This window comes from Ascaphus truei, chromosome 7, assembly GCF_040206685.1.
Source record: "Ascaphus truei isolate aAscTru1 chromosome 7, aAscTru1.hap1, whole genome shotgun sequence".
NCBI lineage: Eukaryota > Metazoa > Chordata > Amphibia > Anura > Ascaphidae > Ascaphus > Ascaphus truei.
The window spans coordinates 102395276-102417613 of NC_134489.1; the positions used below are offsets into that span (position 1 = coordinate 102395276).

Genomic DNA, 22338 nt, shown 5'->3' on the forward strand with positions numbered 1-22338 from the left:
GTTTTTTTTGTATATATTTGGGGGGTGGGAGTTTTTTGTATGTATTTGGGGTGTGTGAGGTTTTTGTATGTATTTGGGGGGTGGGAGTTTTTTTGTATGTATTTGGGGGATGGGGTAATTTTTGTGGGGGGTGGTGTATGTGACTGGGGGGCGGGGGGAACGGAATGACAGTGGGGCAATGGGATTGAGGCAGTGGGATTGATTAGAGGGGCGGTAATTCATGGAGGGGGAGGCGAGTGAGAGGAGAGAGGGGGTGTAAGAGAGGGAGTGAGGAAGAAAGAGGGGGAGAGTGAATGAGGAAGAGAGGGTTAAGAGTGAGATGGGGGAGATAAATACATGGAAAGAGGGGGGGGGAATAGAGGAGGGATCCTGCGAAGAGGTGTGAAATGGGGGGCTCACAATACCACCAACACAGGGGGGTCTATCAAAACTCTAGTCCAGGGCCCCGGGACATCAGTTGGCGGCCCTGGTTATTTACTCACTGAGCCGCTCCTGTTCTTTTATTATTATAATGATGTCCGTGTAGAATGGAGCGCAACCGCAACAAAAAGGCACAAAAAGATCATGACACGAGAACTCCCATAAACAATAGTATTTATTTCGCTCAAGCAATATACATGTAACGGTGTTTCTGGACCCCTCCTGACCCACCCAATCTCAGATTGGCCCCTGTGGTCTAACCGGTCCCCATTACATGGATGTGTCTGGAGGTGCACCTGTTGGCTACAGGACTCCTGAGTCTCCCGCATGATGTTGTTGTGGGGAATGTCAGTCCAGACAGGCAGCTGAGGTAGTGTGCGTGAGTCCTACCTACATACAGTGCAGCGCCTCCACCTCATCAGGATCCTGCGTCCGCAAGGAGATGGTTCTGATGAGGAACTCCTCTGTGGTGCCTTCCTCTGTGGAGTAACTTCACACTCACACATGGAGGTTCTTGTGAATAAGGGCATCTTTATTGATGGTCCAGGCAGACTGCCCCTCGCAGCAAACAGCTTAGCCGCTCATTCTCTACAGCACTCTCCTTCAGAAGAATCTGCCCTCCCAATGGAGTTGGATCACCTCTCCCCTAAAGGAAATCACCCCCTGTGCCCCCAGGTCCCTGGACACAGTGCAGGCACTTTATTTGTGCCTGCCAGCCTTACTGCTGTAACCTTGAACTCGAACACACTCCTTGAACACTCCGTCAAGACACAATTGACACACTAACTTTGGGCAGTGCTGTGTCTTATATAACGTAGGGAAAAGCCACATCTCTGATGTCACTAACAGTGGACTCAGAGCATGTTACCACTCCCCTTGACTACATATGACACCTCACCAGGGTTTGAGGACACACCTCCATGATTGATGCTCGCAATCCTGCATATTTACCAGGCTTACTGCCAGCATGAGAGAGAACTGTATACCATTTTTAAACATGGCTACATACAGGTTAAAAAAAAAAACCCTGTGCTTTACCCAGGTTTATTATGGTAAAAATGCCTGAGTACCGCTCCCTGTTTGGTTTCCCCTTGGCAAATAAACATAGGTATGAGCACCTTTTTGCCAAACTGAGTTTAAATAAATGCATATGCTTTTTTTATGATTATTATGATTATTATGATTATTATTATTTAGATTGGTTTGTTTTTAAGAATGAATGTATCTATTTCTATGTATTTTGATGGATTTTTCTTCCCTTTTAAAAATTACTTAATATATGTACAGTATTAGAGATGGTCTAAAGCCAAAACCTTACCTTCCAAAACCAAATACCAACCTGACACAAAAACACAAATCATTGAAAACTTTGTACCGCGTACCCACGTATCAATCTCTAGGAGTTTCCCGATATCGGTTTTTAATAGGTTCAAGTTTTCAATTATTTTAGCTTCCTAATTGTTTTTAGGATGTTGTACTTATGGTAAGCAGTTTTCACAATATTATTCTATTTTAGCATTTACCTGCTGATTTTTTCATCATTTGGCAAAAAAAATAAAAAAATTATAATATTTAGGACTCACATCAAAACACAAAAATATAAATATTACATACGAAAGAAGGAGCACTACAAGATTCACCATCTGACCCTTTCTTAGTAGACATTGGGGAGTCAGAACTGTAGCTAAAGCAGGAGCGTGCAACTCCAGTCCTCAAGCCCCCCGCCCGCTCCCCCACGGTCCCCCCTGCTCCCCCCAACAGATCAGGTTTTCAGGATATCCCAGCTTCAGCACTGGTGGCTCAATCAGAGGATCAGCCTCTGATTGAGCCACCTGTGCTGAAGCAGGGACTGATTGAGCCACCTGTGCTGAACCTGGAATATCCTGAAAAACTGACCTGTTGGGGAGGTCGTTGGGGACTGGAGTTGAGCCCCCCCCCCCCCCCCCCTGAGCTAAGCAATACTCAAAAGATACCCCCTTGGCTACAAATATGCAAGCAATGAATTGAAGAATGAGAACTACATCATTTTTTTAAATGTTCAAACCTGCTATTAATTACAAATTCAAGTTAATAAAATATCAGCAAAAAACACCATAAAAAATGAACTCAAGAGTCACTGCTAGATTATTATTAATTAATTTATTTAAAATGCTCAAAATGTATTCATTTGGCATGTAAATAAAAAGATTAACACTAGTAATTACTATTATTTCCTCTCCCCCCCCCCAAATGACTTGTATTGTTATGAAAATTAGCTGGTGTGCTAACACAAATACGTGTTCACATGTGTCATGTGTTACATAGTTACATATAGTTACATAGTAGATGAGGTTGAAAAAAGACGTACGTCCATCAAGTTCAACCTATGCTAAATTTAGACAACAGATACTTTATCCCATATCTATACTTACTCATTGATCCAGAGGACGGCAAACCAAAAACCCCAGTGACATATCATCCAATGATATCTCATAAGGGGAAAAATAAATTCCTTCCTGACACCAAGAATTGGCAATCGGATTAATCCCTGGATCAACATCCTTCCCATGTATACTTATTTGGTATATCCATTTATACCTTTCCCATCTAAAAAGATGTCCAGCCTTTTTTTGAATAAATCTATTGTATCTGACACCACAGTCTACATGGGTAATGAATCCCACATTTTAACTGCCCTTACTGTAAAGAACCCTTTCCTTTGTTGCTGGTGAAATCTCCTTTCCTCAAACCTTAAGGGATGCCCCTGAGTCCTTTGTACTGCCCTTGGGATGAACAGTTCTTTTGAAAGCTCCTTGTACTGTCCCCGAATATTTTTATATATAGTTATCATATCCCCTCTTACACGCCTCTTTTCTAATGTAAATAAATCTAATTTAGCTAGCCTCTCCTCATAAGTTAGATTGTCCATTCTCTTTATTAATCTGGTGGCTCTTCTCTGCACTCTCTCTAGTTCCATAATGTATTTTCTTAGGATTGGTGCCCAAAATTGTACTCCATATTCAAGGTGTGGTCTTACTAATGCTTTATAAAGGGGCATAATTATGTTTACTTCCCTTCCATCCATTGCCCGTTTGATGCAAGATAAGATCTTGTTTGCCTTTGCAGCTACTGCATGACTTTGGGCACTATTGCTAAGCCTACTGTCTACAAGCACTCCTAAATCCTTCTCCATCAAGGATTCCCCCAATATCTCCATTTAATTTGTAAGTCGCCTTTTTATTCTTGCATCTCAAATGCATAACCTTATATTTATCTGTATTAAACCTCATCTGCCATTTACCTGCCCACGTTTCCAGTCTCTCCAAGTCCTTCTGAAGAGAAATTACATCCTGCTCTGATTCTATTACCTTACACAATTTAGTATCATCAGCAAAGATAGAGACTTTGCTCTCAATGCCAACCTCAAGGTTATTAATAAACAAGTTAAAAAGCAGAGGTCCAAGTACAGATCCCTAAGATACTCCACTCACGACTTTAGCCCAAGCTGAAAAAGTTCCATTTATAACAACCCTCTGTTGTCTGTCCGTTAACCAGTTTTCAATCCAGGTGCATATATTATTACTGAGTCCAATTTTCTTTATTTTGTTCACCAACCTCGTGTGAAACAGTATCAAAAGCCTTTGCAAAATCTATGTAGACCACATCAACTGCATTACCCTGGTCTAAATTCCTACCTACCTCCTCAAAGAAACAAATAAGGTTAGTTTGGCATGATCTATCCTTCATAAATCCATGCTGTCTATTACTAATAATTTTGTTTTCCATTAGGTATTCCTGAATATTATCCTGTATTAAACCTTCAAGTAGTTTCCCCACTATTGAAGTCAGGCTTTCAGGTCTGTAATTTCCCGGTTTTGATCTAGCTCCCTTTTTAAATATAGGCACCACATCTGCTTTACGCCAATCTTGTGGTACTGAGCCTGTGGAAATGGAGTCCTTGAATATTAAATATAATGGTTTGGCTATTACTGAGCTTAACTCTTGAGAAATCTTGGATGTTTGCCATCGGGGCCAGGTTCCTTATTTACTTAAATTTTTTCAAGTCGCTTATGATGTGAGCGTGGGTACGCGTGATACGCACAGACACAATTTTTCGTCTTTGTCGCGCGATGCCCTGGTCATGTGCGCGGTTCAGCCAATGACGGTGAACCGTCCGTGTGACATCACGTACACTCCCCTAGGCACGCACTCACCCCCCCTCCCCCAATCACGCAACCCTGCAGGCCAGGATCCGCTCCAGCTACATCTGAGCGTGACGTCACGGCGCTCGAGCGTCAGCATGGACGCGGCATTAACATACAATACTTCTATTGCAGCTAGGGATTCTGGGTAATGACATGCAAATGAGCACATACTGTCACCTAATGATTCACGTCCATTTTAACAGGGGCCCCTATAAGCTTATGGCTACCATATAACACAGCTTTTCAGCACACCCGGGGTTAAAGACGTGCAGAGCCAGTAAAATAGCAATTGTGCCCAGCAGAAAAAAAAACTGTTAGTGACGTACAATGTTGCACATATATACAAAACAATACCTTTGTTTTCGGGTAACCACTTGACAAGAACACAATGTGTACAACAATCTGTCCTTTTTTTTAGCTTGTACTGTAGGCTCAGGGGATATTTGCCAGTACAGGTTTTTTTTTAGATGGTCAAAAATAGCTGACTTTTCCTCACATAGGAATTATTGGCTTTGCTGTCCAGCTATTATATACATGGTCTTTAGGGAGAAATTAAAATGTGAAGAAAAACAGAATGAAAAGGAGGAACAACTTAGGGTCTTATTGCCTGAGCAGTGCTACACCTTCCAGCATGGCTCAGTACATGTGGCCCCTTAATGTCCTTTCCAGTGAATGGGATGTGATGTGTCTTGTGACGTGCAATGTGTCTCATGGACTAACACCTTTAATGAATATGGGCCATTAAAAAATAGGGCGTGTGGTGCCTTGCAGCAAAGAAGGTACATTATGGAGTAGCACGTCTTAGGAAATATGGCCCTTAATGCATTTATCGATTTTGTCCTGTCTAAAAATGATCATGGTTAACCCCTTCAGGACCCAGGTGAGATACGTTTTCCAATTAAAAAAAAATCATAAAGGGTCCTTTTCTGGTACAATGTATCGTAGCCCATCCTGTTAATGCCCTGGGAAGGGTTAATCCCTTACCTGACAGAAGGGATGTGGTTTATGGTACCAGCTGGAAAACATGAGTTTAAAATTTCCCCTGCTATTTTAAACCACTGAATCTGGATTTTGTGTTTCTCATCACTTCTTCTCCAGCGGAGCATGTAAGGCAGGTGGAATTCATTCTTCCCCCGTCTCGGTAGCTCTCACTTCATGATTTATTACTTCCTATATTTCTGTGTGACAAGGGACAGGTTGTTTCTGCCTATATCCACAGTATGATATATGTCAGCTCACAGTTTTTGTTGGCATGCTGTGACTTTAAGAACCATCCAGAGAGACCTGGAGTTAGATATTTTGGTCAGTTAACCATGTCCCTGCTCTGGCCCAGAAATGAAAGAAGGAATTCATTTCAAGGGGGGGGGGGGAGATTCTTTCTATTCATTGTATATTGTTCATATATCTAATAAGGCATACTCTTATTTATCAGAAATGAAGCGTATGTTTTGAGTACAACAAAAAACAAAAAAGCCCAAAGCTACATCCAATATGACAAAAATATACAGTGAAATACCTATATATCTCTTGAAAAAGGGGCATTTAGTTAAACCCTTTGGCCAAAGCATTTTAAGCCTGCAAGCCACATCAAGGCATGACCAAATATTGCAGATCCTAACACTAACTGATTACAATTCTCATTTACCTCTATAATTAGAGGAAGAATGATCCCATTGGATCTGTCCCAACCAGCTGCATGAAAGAACTGCTTAATTTGAAAGTGGGGAGGGGCGAGCTTAAACCTTGGGAAGGAAGGGCCACTGACCTCCAAAACAGCTGAGACCATGTTTTGAGGTAAGGATCGAAGTATCAAAAACAGAGACAACAAATTGGCCTTCATGAACTTTTGGGGTTTAGTTGTGTAATCACAGGGGTGCGCAAACGTTTTGCCTTGCGCATCCTGCCTGCTTTCCCCCACTGCTTGTGCCTCCCTTACCTAGTCTGAAGCATCAAATTATGTCGCGGGGTCATGTGACATCATGTCACATGACCCCACAATGTCATTTGACGACGCGTTACAATGGCGATGCGTCGCCCAAGCCAACTGAGTCACGGTAAGTGAAGAGGCCTTGCCCAGTCCCCTGGCATTTAATTTAAATGCCTTGGGGAAGAGTGTGGGGCCTCTGCAACCCTTGCGCCCCACCCCAAAAAAATGAGGGGGGCACGCCCCCAGTTTGTAATGGTGTAATGTATAGGGAAATCTCACGCAATAGGGTCAGTATTCTATAACGCTAACCCTGACCAAGTGGAAGACACCTTCTAGCATATTCAATAGGTGCCAGTAGGAAATGATTGATTTTCATACATATACCCCTACATTTAGTCTGCTTTCAATAAGGCCTAGATCTACAAAACTTTGTTTAATACGGGATCATAACATGACTTTTTACCTAAACCAGGAATGGACGTTATGTTAGCTGAGGTTAATGTATAATTAAAACTAGGGTTACCATAATTCCCCACTCAAAAAAGAGGACACCAATCTGGAAAACCCATCACTCGTGCAGTCGGCACTCATCACTTGCGCATGCGCGATCGGCTTTCATTCACGTGGTCAGCATTCTCCACAAAAGCCAAACGCCCATGCGTGAGCAATGAGTGACGAATGCGCATGCGCGGTCAGCGCTCGCACATGTGTGGCCAGGAATCCCGATTGTTTTTAGTTATTTAAAAATTTGCGACTTTATAGTAAAAAGTCAGACGTGTCTGGGAAAATACGGACGTATAGCAACCCTAATTAAAGTAAACTATAGGCAAAAACAATGGCCATTCTACGTCTCATTAGCATAGGTTTAATGTCACATTACAGTAGCATAACATTGCGTTATCTGCCAATAACATGACATCAAGAATTTCTTACCGTTACTCTGATCCAGGCCCTGGTTGAAAAAGAAAGAGAAATAGCTCTGGAAATAATAATAATAATAATAGCATGTTCTTGTATAGCACTGCTAGTTTTACGTAGCGCTTTACAGAGACATTTTGCAGGCACAGGTCCCTGCCCCATGGAGCTTACAATCTATTGCTTGGTGCCTGAGGCACAGGGAGATAAAGTGACTTGCCCAAGGTCACAAGGAGCTTACACCTGGAACTGGACCAGGCTCCCCTGCTCTGTGCCAGTCATTGTCTTTACTCACTGAGCCGCTCCTTCTCTGTGTTACGCGGTGTTAATTCAATCATACCTAACAGAGTGAGTGTATTTTCTCTGTCCTGCCATTTATTGTATCCCTATAAAACATTACTGCGCTGTCATGTTTCCCATCTTTCTTCTTTCTACATACGCAACGGGAGTCCGAACCTTTTAAAAGCATCAGAAGCGAAAAGACCAAAGAATCCCCAGCAGTCGCCCCGTATTTGAATAATGCGTGATTTTGTCTTATTCCACATGAGTGAGACATTTGTAACGGTCACCAACACTTGTCACTATTTTTTTTGCATCCCTGCACTACTGTACGTATATTGTACTTGTTTTTACGCTTTGGAACTGCTGCTAAATTTCAACATACAGTAGAAATACAGGGGTGCACAACTCCAGTCTTCAAGAACCCCCCCCCCCCCTCCAACAGGTCAGATTTTCAGGATACCCCTGCTTCAGCACATGTGGCTCAATCAATCCCTGACTCAGCACAGGTGGCTCAATAAAGCCTCTGATTGAGCCACCCGTGCTGAAGCAGGGACTGATTAAGCCAACTGTGCTGAAGCAGGGGTATCCTGAATATCTGACCTGTTGGGGGGCTTGAGGACCGGAGTTGAGCGCCCCCTGCAGTAGATGTTAGGTAACATATTTTGAAAAAGCGGCATCTTTTTCACGGCTGATACTGTGTAATTTTCTATTTATTTTCCCCAGCACATTGTATTTTTCCACAGCACTTTTATTTTATTACATTGTATTTTTCCACAGCACTTTTATTTTATTACATTGTATTTTTCCACAGCACTTTTATTTTATTACATTGTATTTTTCCACAGCACTTTTATTTTATTACATTGTATTTTTCCACAGCACTTTTATTTTATTACATTGTATTTTTCCACAGCACTTTTATTTGATTACATTGTATTTTTTCATAGCACTGTCACCATTTCATACAGCACTTTCTGTGGCCCCTATTATACGAATAGCACTGCAGTATAAACTGTTCTCTTCTAGCTGCATGTTACACCAACTCCCCACATAAGGAATTTTTTGCACTTGTTTTTCTCTGTTAATGAAATCATACCTAGCTGCTGTGTACACGCATCCAGACCCTGCACCTGCTCCCCTAGCTGTTTCCAAATCCCCTTCCTAAGTTTCCCAGTGGTGCAGCCTTTTTATATGTTTACTTAAGTGAGCAGAACATGAAATGCTCTTAGCGTCATCTTCTCATCATAAAGCCCATTTGAGACATATCATGCTCAGTCACAATACATCATTTGTTAGGACTTAGGACAAGCTGAGCAGCCTCGCATACAATCCATCTTCATGTGCTACTAAGTGCATTGCATTAGTATGGGAGGTGCTTTAAACTGTGCATTGCTTTCTCGGTCTCAGTCAGCAGATGCTTAGCAGAATTAAACACAGCAGGGTTGCAGTAAAAGTATAGAGAAGGGGACGATCAATCCTTTAACTTCTGCAGTTAAGCTCTGGTGCGTTTGTCAGCAAAGTTGAATATGTGACATTTACAGTAGTTGCTTAGAGCAGGGGTGGGCAACTCCAGTCCTCAAGGGCCACCAACAGGTCAGGTTTTCAGGATATCCCTGCTTCAGCAAAGGTGGCTCAATCGGTGGCTCAGACGAAGACCAGTTGGTGGCTTTTGAGGACAGGAGTTGGCCACCCCAAGTCCAATCCTCAAGGGCCACTAACAGGTCAGGTTGTCAGTATATCCTTTCCTTAATCTTTGACTGAGCCATTGATTGAGCCACCTCTGCTAAAAGCAGCAATATGGGTTAGTTAAAAATATATATATATTTTTTTTATTACAGGTTTGATACAGGGGGTCTCCGGAGCTGAACACCATTAATTTCAGCCAGGAGACCCCCTGTTCCAGAGATATGCACCTCCGTATTGGTGCTGGTATCTATGTATGCAGAGAAAGGTAGTTTAGTCTAATGGCAGCGTTTAAATGTCCCGCGTCATTCGTAACCAATAGGAAGCCGTGACGTCACCCGGTGCGGCTTCCTATTAGACATGGGGCTTTAAACTCCGCAGGGATACCAGCACCCTCTGCGGATGTGCATATCTCTGCAAGCAGGGGGACCCCAAAAAGCTGAAATGAAAGCGGTTCAGCTCTGGAGACACCATGCTTTAATTAAAAATTATATATATATATAATATATATATATATATATATATATATATAATGCTAAGCCGTATTTCTGCTTGAAACAGGGATATCCTGAAAACCTGACCTGTTGGTGGCCCTTGAGGACTGGAGTTGCCAGTTGCTGAAATGTTATGAAAGTGATGTGCTTTCACAAATACCCGTCTCGCAGCGTCACTGGGCTTCACTGTCAATGTCCGTGTGTCACAGGGAGTGAGGCCGCACCCATTGGGCTTGCTGGCAGTTTCTTCTCGGCTCAGACAAAAAAATAATGCATAATGTTCTTTGAATATCAGGTCAGAGAAAGTTGCACATCTAGATTTACTTTGCATCTCCCCGAGCAGCTCATTATACTTCCCTGGTCACCACGCTGGACATTTCTGTCAGCACCTTGCAGTCCAGAAAACCCAGCTATGGTTAGAGTTGCCTTTCACACAGATCCAAAGTGACTGCGGCTTGGAATCTCTCCGATGTAATCTGGAGTTTAGAAACAAGATCTTACAGACCCAATTCCCCCCATTCCCGTGAGCTTGAAATACATCCGACCAGAAAACTGCAGAGCACATGATAGGGGTTAACTCATCACTGCCTCATTTTAATTTGCACACATATGCATGTACTGTATTTCTGTGTGTGTGTGTGTGTGTGTGTGTGTGTGTGTGTGTGTGTGTGTGTGTGTGTGTGTGTGTGTGTGTGTGTGTGTGTGTGTGTGTGTGTGTGTGTGTGTGTGTGTATAGACAGACAGACAGACAGACAGACAGACAGACAGACAGACAGACAGACAGACAGACAGACAGACAGACAGACAGATAGATAGATAGATAGATAGATAGATAGATAGATAGATAGATAGATAGATAGATAGATAGATAGAAAATAGCCGTGTTAGTCAAGTTGCGATAATGCAGAATAAATGAGTACTTCAGTATTAAGTGATACCTTTTTTATTTGGACTAACAATTTAAATCATAGGACAAGCTTTCGTGGGTGTTTCTCAAAACTGATTTTACAAAAGGTTCTGACGCTAAACCAGAGATTAGGAAAGGAGATAAAAGAAGAAAAAAAAACAGAGATGTAGATAAGGTAGAGTGAGAAAGGGATGTTTCAAGACATTGGAAGTTTAATAAAACGGTGACAAGGAATAGCATGGAGGGGGAAGGGGATGCTGGGGGGGGGGAAGGTATGGATAAGAACATTGGCTTAGACGCAGGCAGGATCATTACAAACAATTCTGATAGTGTGTGAGAAACCCCATGTCCGGCTTAAGTCCTCTTGTTTTGGTGTCAAAACTCATTCTGAGCTCAAATGTTTTCCGTTCTTGGGTGCATTTAAACATTTCATTGAGGATTTTGATTTTTAAATCATTTATGGAATGATCTGGTTGTGAGAAATGATGTCCCACTGGAGAGCAGTATCTTCCTTCTTCGTGGTGGTGTATAGAGTGCCTGTGCATATTCATTCTGCCTTGAAGTGTTTGGCTGGTTTCCCCAATGTAGCATCCTTGGTCACATTTGTTACATTCAATCATATATACTACATTCCTGGATGTGCAGCTGTATGATCCTTTAACATTGAATGTTCGATGGTTGTGACTGGCTGTAGGATCTTGGCATATATGTTTGCAGAGATAAGTTTGCTTGGGAAATTACAACTTCACAACCACGTATCCCACACAACCACACAACCACGTACAGATAGCTAGCTTCACTGAGGCCCCACACAACAAGTGCATTCAGCGGCTGCAGTAGCAGGTGTCGCAGATATCGGTTGTACCATGATTGGAAGATTATAGACACTTGCGATTCACTATCCAGAAGAACCTTGCATGGTTTTCCTTCGATAGACGCCATCACTCAGGCAGAAGGGCCAAGAATCCCAAATGGCAGATTGGGCAACCCGCTGATGCTCGTGGGTGTGTTTGTCATGGAGCATCTCCTCGCGTGGGGTCTGGCATGCTCCCTTACCAGGTGCCTCTGTCGTTTCCCTGCTTCTTAAAGGTTTCTCTTGCCTTTGGTGCTTTGCAGTACGCAGCCCGATGTCCATGTTCCCCACACTGGATACAACTCATACCTCGATTTCTAGGGAACCGGTTCTGGTCATAGGTCCGGGGCGTATTTGGAAGAGTACCCGCTGAGGCCTTTTTTTTGGGTGCCGCAGCCATCATCAATATGTTCATTTGCGCCGTTGGCTCTTGAATTTGTTTTCTCCCTCCTCACAGCCTCCTGCACGGGCGACAGCTACCCTGGCTTGGGTAGTTATATTTCTAAGTGCCACTCGTGTCTCTTTCTTGTCCTCTTCCGCACGCACTTCGTGTATAAGCCGTTCAAACGTGGGAGGATCCTCTTTCCTGTCTCTAATCCGTAGTCGTATCACGGTTAAATCATCCAATAATGCGCCCCGATCGACTTGTTCTAGTCTCTCCTTGTTGGCCTGACCAGCTTCAAGTCTTCCCCTTAATACCACGCGGTATAGTAGCTTCTCTATTCTATGTAAGTACTCAGAGAACTTTTCCCCATCCTGTTGTAGAGAATTCCTAAACTTATAGTACAGATCATCAGCACACTCCGGGGTCCCATCAGCACTCTCCGGGGTCCCATCAGCACTCTCCGGGGTCCCATCAGCACGCTCCGGGGTCCCATCAGCACTCTCCGGGGTCCCATCAGCACTCTCCGGGGTCCCATCAGCACGCTCCGGGGTCCCATCAGCACTCTCCGGGGTCTCATCAGCACTCTCCGGGGTCCCATCAGCACTCTCCGGGGTCCCATCAGCACTCTCCGGGGTCCCATCAGCACTCTCCGGGGTCCCATCAGCACTCTCCGGGGTCCCATCAGCACGCTCCGTGGTCCCATAAGCACTTTTCAGTGTATCCAGATAATTGGTTACTGTCGCCTCTGAGGATCGCACGCGTAAAGCCTTTATTGCGTCTAATGCTGGGCCTCTCAGACTCTCTGTAATCCTTTTTCTTTTCTCCCCATCAGAGCACAGCCAGTCACACATCATTTGGGTTGCAGTGTCCATCCAATTTTCAAAATCATCCTCCCCTACAGGGATAGGCGAATGTCCTTAGTCGTTGGTAGGGGATATTTCCCCTGTGCTCTTGCCCCCACCCTACCCTAGATCCAGCGTCAAATGAGGCGTGGGGTCACGTGATGTCACGTGACCAGCGGCGTCATTTGATGTGCATTGCCATGGTGACGCTTCACGTCACATGACCCCTGAAGACATGGTATCAAGTTTTATCACCATTCCCTTACTGGGTCTCAGTTCTTCATTTTTTTTCTCCCCTTTTCCGCAGTATTAAATCTCTGGTTAACACGTTTAGAGTATGCATTCCATTGCCCTGGAAGCGCTTGGTGAAGTCCTTAACCGGCTGCCTTAAGGCCACTCCACAGAGGGCCAACACCGACTTTGCATGTCAGATCTTGCTCCCACACTCACCCTGCCTGGAGCCGCATCCTAATTGATCCTGCATCCTTTTAGGCCACTCTGAAGTTCCTTGTTCTTGGCTACATACGGATGGGAAGATGTGGGGGATGCATTTGTGGCAGGCTGTCTGGGTGATGCATGGTTAGGGGTGCGTAGATTCTGGATGGATGGAGATGGCTGGGTGATGAATTTGTAGAGGGTGTGTTCATGGGCACATGTATGTGTGTATGCTTACCTCTTAACTCAAGTCTGCATTTGTTTCTACTTTTGAATCTTATTAAAGGCAGACTTTTTTTATGTGTAATCCTGTATATATTATAACTGAAAAAGGGGGAATGTGTATGAGCTAGAATAGATTTAAATTGGTGGGGTCCTTGGCTTAATTTGCCAAAAAAATTTTTTAAAAAAATTAAAAAAAACGCAACACTGGTCATTTAAAATTTTATTCAAAAATTAAACAAATACAGCATATGAAAAAGTAATTATGCAGTACTCCCTGAGGAGATATCAAAAGCCACAAGAGAATCCAGGAACAAAGGCTGACCATGTCATGGCTGATACAAGAACAAGGCATGGTGGAAGAACAGAGAAACCACAGAGACTTATTGCAAACTGTTATTTGTTTTATCAATCCTCGGGGGGTTGTTTAGTTGTTTTTTTTTTTTAGGAAAAGAAAGATGTGCTGAGTAGCTGGCACTGCATTTGTAGAGGCTTCTGCAATTATGATATCAGCAAGTTATTTTAAAAGATCGTATCAGTCATGTTGTACAGTAGAGGCTTGTGCAACCGCTAGGAAAGCACTACCGGAATGTCCAGGTGATAAATGTAGGTTGTGACGCTCAAATAAAGAAGTTTATTATCTGACCAAGAACATCTTATAGAACATTAGGAACAAAACAGGGTGTGGATTTGACATTTACAGGTGATTTTAATTTAGTTACCGGTACTTAAATTAAATTATATGTTAAATTATTATCATTTTTGTTTTGTTTTTTGTCAAAATGATATTGCAAAAACATAACCTGTCCTGAAGGGGGTGATGTATCCAATTCTTTTGGCTGCAAAACCGGGGCAGATATTCCCCACCAGATTTATGATTCCTAAATCTGGTGCCGCTTGTTACCCTTGTTTTGCAGTTGGGAGTCTTTGATACATTACCCTTCCAGGTGTCTGTGGGGCAATATGTGTACATTTATTCTTCAAATCAAACGTGAGAAGTGATGCAATGCAATCTTGAAAGCTTCTAGGCAATTGTGCATAATACAGACAGGGCCGCCAACAGGGGGGAACAGCCGGGACAGGTGTCCCGGGCCCGATGTCTGCGGCCCTGAATACAGGAAGTAAAGGAAGGGCCTTCTAAATAAGAAGTGTCCTTCATAATAGCATAAAATGCTTAGTGTGTAACCTTCTGTCTCTCTGTTCACTCATTCGTGAAAGCTCTTCTAGACATCAGGGCTGGCTTTGTCTGCATTACTCTAAATAATTCTGGTAATCCAGGCAGGGCCATTTTGGGAAATGGTGGGGCCCAGTGCAAAGTGTGTGTGCATGGACTGCCACCAGCTCTGTTCCTGGCAACAACCTGCCCCGGTTGGTCCCCGAACTAACGGGCCTGTTGGCTCCTTCCTCTCCACATGCAGCACCCCCCCCCTCCCCACTCTTAAAGAGATGGATTTTGTTGCTGTACTTTTGCTTCCCCCACCCCCCCAGTCACTGTCCTTTTGCTGCACCCTACCAACGGTGACAGTCCTTTAGCTGCCACTTACCCCTGGTCACTGTCCTTTTGCTGCCCCATCCCCCCGTGACTGTCCTTTTGCTTCCCACTACCCCCCAGTAACTGTCCTTTTGGACCCATATGGTCACTCCTTGACCATCGTTGTTTTCCCACCCTATCCCCCTCCCTCTTCCAGCCTATGCTTTCCCTCCACGCAGCACGACCAGAAAGCCGTCCCCTCACCTCTAGTCTCCAGACCCCCATCAGGGATTTTGGGCTCCATCCCTCTCACATGCCAGTGGGCAACCCTTCTCTTCCCACCCCTTGCCCATCAACCTCCCCCCTTAGGGTGATGTTGGGTCAGAACGTGGGGCCTCTGTGGGCGTGGGGCCCTGTACAATCCCACCACTGGTACCGCCATCAACTTGCCCTGAGTCCAGATAATATTTATCTCGATTCAAACATCTGCCTGTGTGGGGGCTTGATACATTGGGGCCTATTCTAGTAGCTCCGCAGTATGACAAACCGCTTATAAAGTTCCTGTTAGAAGTAGATTGGCATGCTTTGCTTTTCTGTGAGCCCTTATCGCATGTCCAAACTGTGTCTAAATGGCTTTTTTAGAAGCGGTTTCACTCTGGCTCTAACAATCTGATCGGTTTGTCGAAAAAGCCCCAAACTCGCATTTTTTGACCACGACTGCTATTCTCGCAGCTCCATTATGCGGTGGGATTGGTACTGCGAGTTACATCCAGAGCCTGAAATATGGGTTTGGCTGCGAGAGCAAACCCATAACTCAGACTGGGAATGTAGTTAGTACCACCTCAGGTCATTCCACTTCCAAAGCGCGTACAATCCAGGCGGTTTGGCTGTTAAACCGTGCGGTTTGGCGATGACAACTTCAGAGCTACTAGAATAAGCCCTATAGATTCCGTGTGTAAGAGTTAAGAGGTCATTTGACTTAAGCTTAGTGTATGAAGCAGGATATATGTTTACAGTTGAATTCCCAGAGCTGTTTATTTTCATGCTGTATTATCCTGATATAAATTCAGCTCCTACAAATATATTTTACTTTCTCTATAGCTGTTGGCAACTATTGTTAGCATCTGTTGAAGTGTAAATGATGGGTAGCTTTGCTGGTACCGTAAACTGTATCTATGACATGTATTTATAGACAGTAACACACAGTCACCATTTGTCTTGGGGGCTTATAACAGACCAACATAAATATATAGGTTATGAGGGGCTACCATGATTACACTAGGATCAGTTCGGGGGAAACGTGTTTCCTTGCATGGCCAAGACATACCATGTGTGTGCTCTCAAAGGCTCCTCTATATCAATATATGCTTGGACTGTAAGCTCTTGGGACAGGATCTTCTCTAACCTACATTTATTTATATTTTTACAATTTATTGGTCCCTTTTATTTTAAATTCTCTGAATTGTACAGTCTTATGTACGTGCTGGTGCTTTCTAATAATCACATTGTCATTCTCTTTTTTAATGACACACATAAAAAAAAGCAACCAGCACTTAACCCTTAATAACCAATTTGTGTATTTAATGGACTTTGATCTGTCACATATCTTTGTTCTATTCATAAAAGAACAATAGTTCTTACAAATAGCTAATAATAACACTACTGCCCCATGTATGTTGTTCTCACGTCAGTGAGATGAAAATAAGAGTGCGTGTCGTCCTTCATCAGGATTCTGTTTTTAGTCTTTCGGATGTCATACCATGGTGACACTTTGGAAAAAGTGGCCAAGTGGGGGCACCTTCCCTCTTCTTTATTGAAGCCACTAGGAGGCCTGTGTACTCTAGTAAGATTTTATTGTGTGTCAAAATTTCAGTACTAAAAAGTAATACAAACCTTCTAAACACATGTGCGACCTATGTATGAAGATTATATATTATATATTAGCCAGAGTCGCATGTAAACTCCATGTGGTAGATGCACTTTCGGACCGGTATTATATTCACTACACTTGTATCTACCACACAGAGTTTACACGGGACTCTGGCTGATACTTATCACATAGTGCCAGTGATTACACCAGTTACTTAATGTGACGGAGCGGCCTGTAGGCGAGGTCAGATACGAGTTAGCACATGCACTTTTAAGTAAACCATAATATTTGAGAGGTTTTATTTGCCACAAAAGCAACTAAAACATTGGGGCTACTGCCCCTTTAAGGTAAAACATAAATCATTAAACCAACACCTATTCCTTTCAGGAGACTAACTAAACATTACTGTGGGCCTTTCTAACGGGGCCACCAGCTAAGCTGGTTATCCGCCCAAAACATGTACTATACTGTGCAAACAAACATGCTTTAAACATCGCAGAGCCTTATTTATGTATTATCTGTATTTGCAGGGTATTCCTATCCCAGGGTCTCTGTGTTGCTCCTTCCGCCATTCACGTAAGCCGGTTCCAGGAAGCAGGCTGTGTCTAGTCCGTAGTAATCTTTATCCTGGGTGGGAGTCACAGATGGACCCCGCAGGCCTGCTTCCTGCAGTCCTAGGGTCCAGGAAAACCAGGCCCAATCCTGGTTGGGAGAAGTTTCACTTCCCCCTCTCTCTGCGGAAAAACAATCTCTCACTGTCTCTGGAAACTTTCTGCCTTTAATCACTGCTCAATCAGGAGTTTTACATATCACATGCAGGAAACACTATTATTTCACATGCAGGAAACACTATTATTTCATAAGTATTTGCATGTATTGTAATATCTGCTAGCGGACATAGGTTGTCCTATTTTAATACATTGTTATTTACATTTATATACACACTAGGAGTGTGCGCTTTTCCTTTAGTTTCTTCAATATATTTATATATATTACATAATTTGTTGTTTGAATTTATTTTTGATGCATCCTCATATTAAATACCTGATTGACACAATGAAACAATATCACTATCACTACAACAACGCTAAGCACTCTATTTCCAAAATTCTCTTGGCTGCAAAAAAGATGCACTATATTTATTAAAGAGAAGGAATCCTGTTGTATACATGTATATATCTGCACAGCTTTCCACTTTATATGTGGGTAGAGGGGAGGGATGAGCAACAGGTAATGGAGTATTGTATTGTATTGTATGTCTTTATTTATATAGCGCCATAAATGTACATTAGCGCTTCACAGTAGTAATGCATGTTGTAATCATATAAATAACAGAATAGACAGGATAAGAATGTGGAAATAGCAATGGGTCATGGAGGTGGGGAGGGAGGGTTAATGGGAGTTCGCCAACAAGGAGGCATGCATATTAAATACAAATAATACTAGTAAACTTCTAAAGATTAAAAATCAATGGGAGCAGATAAGCTATTAATAGCATAGACTGGTAGCAGCCTTAAATGCATGCTTGCCAAGAAGCCTGGCAGATAAAATGGGGGAAAGGGAAATGATAGCCAGAAATGAGCAATACAATATCATAGACATTCATAGTGGGAGGAAAATCATCCCTGGGCAGTTAATTTAGAGGGGTTTCTTCCCTTTTTGGAGGGATTGAGCAAATTGAAGAGGTGGTGGAGTATGTTTATATGTTGAACCAGATTTTAAACCTATTATAAGAGAAGATGTTTATGAAGGGATTCATGAAAATGTAGAGACTTTGTGGATAGAAATTAGCAGTGGAGGTAAAAGTACAAAAACAGTGCTTGTTGGGATATGCTATAAACCACCAAATATCTATGCGATTGAGGAAGACAAAATACTTTTGCAAATTGAGAAGGCAGCAAAATTAGGTCATGTTTTTTAATTATCCGGACATTGACAGGAGCCATGAGATTAGCATTACAACTAAAGGAAACAGATTTTTGGGTGTACTAAAAGACAATTACAGTACATGATCCAGATTATTGAGGAACCAACAAGAAGAGGAGCATTACTGGACTTGGTAATTTCAAACAATGTGGAAGTAATAAATGTGAATGTTATCACAAGCGACATTTTTATTAGAAGTAATAACAAATATACAAGTCAAGAAACATTTGGGAAACAGTGATCCTAACATGGTCTTACCAGAAATAAATAATATTGTATGGGATGAACAAAGACTATTAACTAGAAAGGCAGATGTTTCTAAATTAAGGAAGAGTCTTCAAAGAATACATTGGTATGAAGATCTTTTAGGAAAAAAATACAGAAGAAAAATGGTCAGTCTTTAAAATATTGTTAGGTAAGTACACTTATCAGTATATATACTTGGGTAATAATTATTTAAAAAACAAAAGTCTAAACCAGGCCTGCACAACTCGTAAAGTGAGAAGGGCCGAACTGCTCCAAGGGAAAAAAAATTTGGGCCGCACGGGTAAAATCATCACCATCACCATCATCATCATCTCTCCTCCAGCACCTCATCATCATCATATCTCCCCCAGCACCCCACATCATCATCCTCATATCTCCCCAAGAACCCCTCACTATCAACCTTTGCGATACTCCCCATCTATCTCTCATAACCCCATCTCTCCCCCTCACCCACACACATAATACTCCCCCTCCACATCAAACACACAATGCCCCCCTGCACAGCGCACACATCACACCCCCCCTTCACCTCACATCCCTCTCCCCCTTGCACCTCACATCGCTCTCCCCCCTGCACCTCACATCACTCTCCCCCCTTGCACCTCAAATCACCCCCCATGCACCTCAAATCACCCACCCTTGTACATTAAATCACCCCCCATGCACCTCAAATCACCCCCCATACACCTCAAATCACACCCCTTGCACCTCAAATCACCCCCCCTGCACCTCCAATGACCCCCCCTGCACCTCAAATCACCCCCCCTTGTACCTCAAATCACCCCCCATGCACCTCAAATCACACCCATTCACCTCCAATGACCCTGCCCTGCACCTCAAATTACCCCCCTTGCACCTCAAATCACCCCCCCTGCACCTCAAATCACCCCCCTGCACCTCAAATCACCCCCCTTGCACCTCAAATCACCCCCCATGCACCTCAAATCACCCACCCTTGCACCTCCAATGACCCCCCCTGCCCCTCCCATCAGCCTCCCCCCTGCACCTCACATCACCCTACCCCCCCTGCACCTCCCATCACCCTCCCCCCTGCAACTCCCATCACCCATTACCCCAGCCCGTTTTTCACTCCCACCCACCCCCAGCCCGTTTTTCACTACCACCCACCCCCAGCCCGTTTTTCACTACCACCACCCCCCAGCCCGTTTTTCACTACCACCCCCCCAACCCGTTTTTCACTCCCACCCACCCCCAGCCCGCTTTTCACTACCACCCACCCCCAGCCCGTTTTTCACTACCACCACCCCCCCAGCCCGTTTTTCACTCCCACCCCCCAACCCGTTTTTCATTCCCACCCCCCAACCCGTTTTTCACTCCCCCCCACCCCCAGCCCGTTTTTCACTCCCACCCACCCCCAGCCCGTTTTTCACTCCCGCCCACCCCCAGCCCGTTTTTCACTCCCAGCCCGTTTTTCACTCCCACCCCTGCAGCAGCCCAACACACCTTAGCTCAGCACATCCTCCCCGGTACTAAGCCCCGCCCCCGGCTCTGACCTCCAACCCCGGCATCCTGCTATTGAAAAAAAAAATGACTCACGGCTGCCGCGTCCTGCTGCTGCCCCGGCGCACCGCCGCTGCCGACTCGCGCACGAGGAGGGGGAAGAGGGGGGGATCGCCGCCATTTTTTTAAACTATTTTTTTTAAACTTTTTTTTTTTTTTTAATTTATTTAATTAACTAACAGGCGCTCGGCCGGAGTCATCGCGGGCCGCACAGAGAGGCCAGGCGGGCCGCATGCGGCCCGCGGGCCGTATATTGTGCAGCCCTGGTCTAAACCAATGTGGATAAATAAACAGGTAGGGGAGGAAAAAGAAAGGAAGGGGCAGGCTTTTAGATTATTAAAGTCAGAAGGGACAGAGACATCGTATCAAACATAAAGGAATGTAACAAAAGTGTAAAAGGACCAAAATTGAAAACTAAAAAAGGATTGCAATAGAAAGTAAGATCAACCCTAAAAAGTTACTAAAGTACCTTAATAACAAAAAGATTAGAACAGAAAATATAGGACGCTTACAGTGTGAGGTGGGCAGGCAGATTATTGGAGATAAGGAGAAGGGAGAGGTGTTAGATACATTCTTCACCTCTGTATTTACCAGTCAATTGCAAAAGTATTGCAACAGGAGGAAGCCACAACCTCTATATTAGCTAATATTTTGTCAACAGAGGAAGAAGTTCATAGGCAGCTTGGTAAAATTAAAGTAAATAAAGCACCTGGCCCCGATGGCATACATCCAAGAGTTTTTAAGGAGTTAAGTTCAATAATAGCCAAACCATTACATTTAATATTCAAGGATTCCATTTCCACAGGCTCAGTACCACAAGATTGGCATAAAGCAGAAGTGGTGTCTATATTTAGAAAGGGAGCAACCACAACCAGGGAATTACAGACCTGTAAGCCTGACATCAATAGTGGGGAAGCAACTTGAAGGTTTAGTACGGGATAATATTCAGGACTACTGAATAGATAACAAAATTATTAGTAATAGTCAGCATGGATTTATGAAGGGTAGGTAATGCCAAACTAACTTTATTAGTTTCTATCAGTAGGTAAGTAGGAATTTAGATCAGGATTATGCAGTTGATGCGATCTACTTAGATTTTGCAAAGGCTTTTGATACGGTTCCACACAAGAGGTTAGTGTACAAAATAAAGGAAAATGGTCAGGGTAAAAATATTTGGAACTGGTTTGAAAATTGGTTGAAAGATAGACAACAGAGAGTTGTTATAAATGGAACCTTTACAGGCTGGGTTAAAGTTGTGAGTGGAGTACCTCAGGGATCGGTACTGGGACACCTGCTTTTTAACTTGTTTATTAATAACCTTGAGGTTGGCATAAATAACAAAGTCTCCATCTATGCTGATGACATTAAATTATGTAAGGTAATAAAATCAGAACAGGATGTAATATCTCTACAGAAGGACTTGGATTAAATAAAAACTAAAAACTTGGGCAGGTAAATGGCATATGAGGTTAAATACATATAAATGTACGGTTATACATTTGGGAAGCAAAAATAAACAAACAGGCTACTTACAAATTAAATGGGACACAATTCGTTAAATCAATGATGGAGAAGGATTTAGGAGTGCTTGTATATAGCAGGCTTACCACTGCCAGCAGTTCTCAATGTCAGGCAGTAGCTGCACAGGCAAATAAAAGCATTGCATAAAGTGGGGTATAAATGGAAGGGAAGAATGCATCATTTTGCCACTGTATAAATCCTTAGTAAAACAAC

The 22338-nt window shown here is 43.3% G+C and overlaps 1 long non-coding RNA gene across 1 annotated transcript in view; it reads left to right on the plus strand.

The window, feature by feature from the left end:
- Positions 1–3904: 3904 nt before the first annotated feature.
- Positions 3905–22338, plus strand: part of LOC142498579 (uncharacterized) — a 47533-nt gene continuing 29099 nt past the window's right edge. Inside the window, exon 1 of the long non-coding RNA XR_012802496.1 lies at positions 3905–4119. This is a non-coding gene — a long non-coding RNA (uncharacterized LOC142498579). The remainder of the gene's footprint in view (positions 4120–22338) is intronic.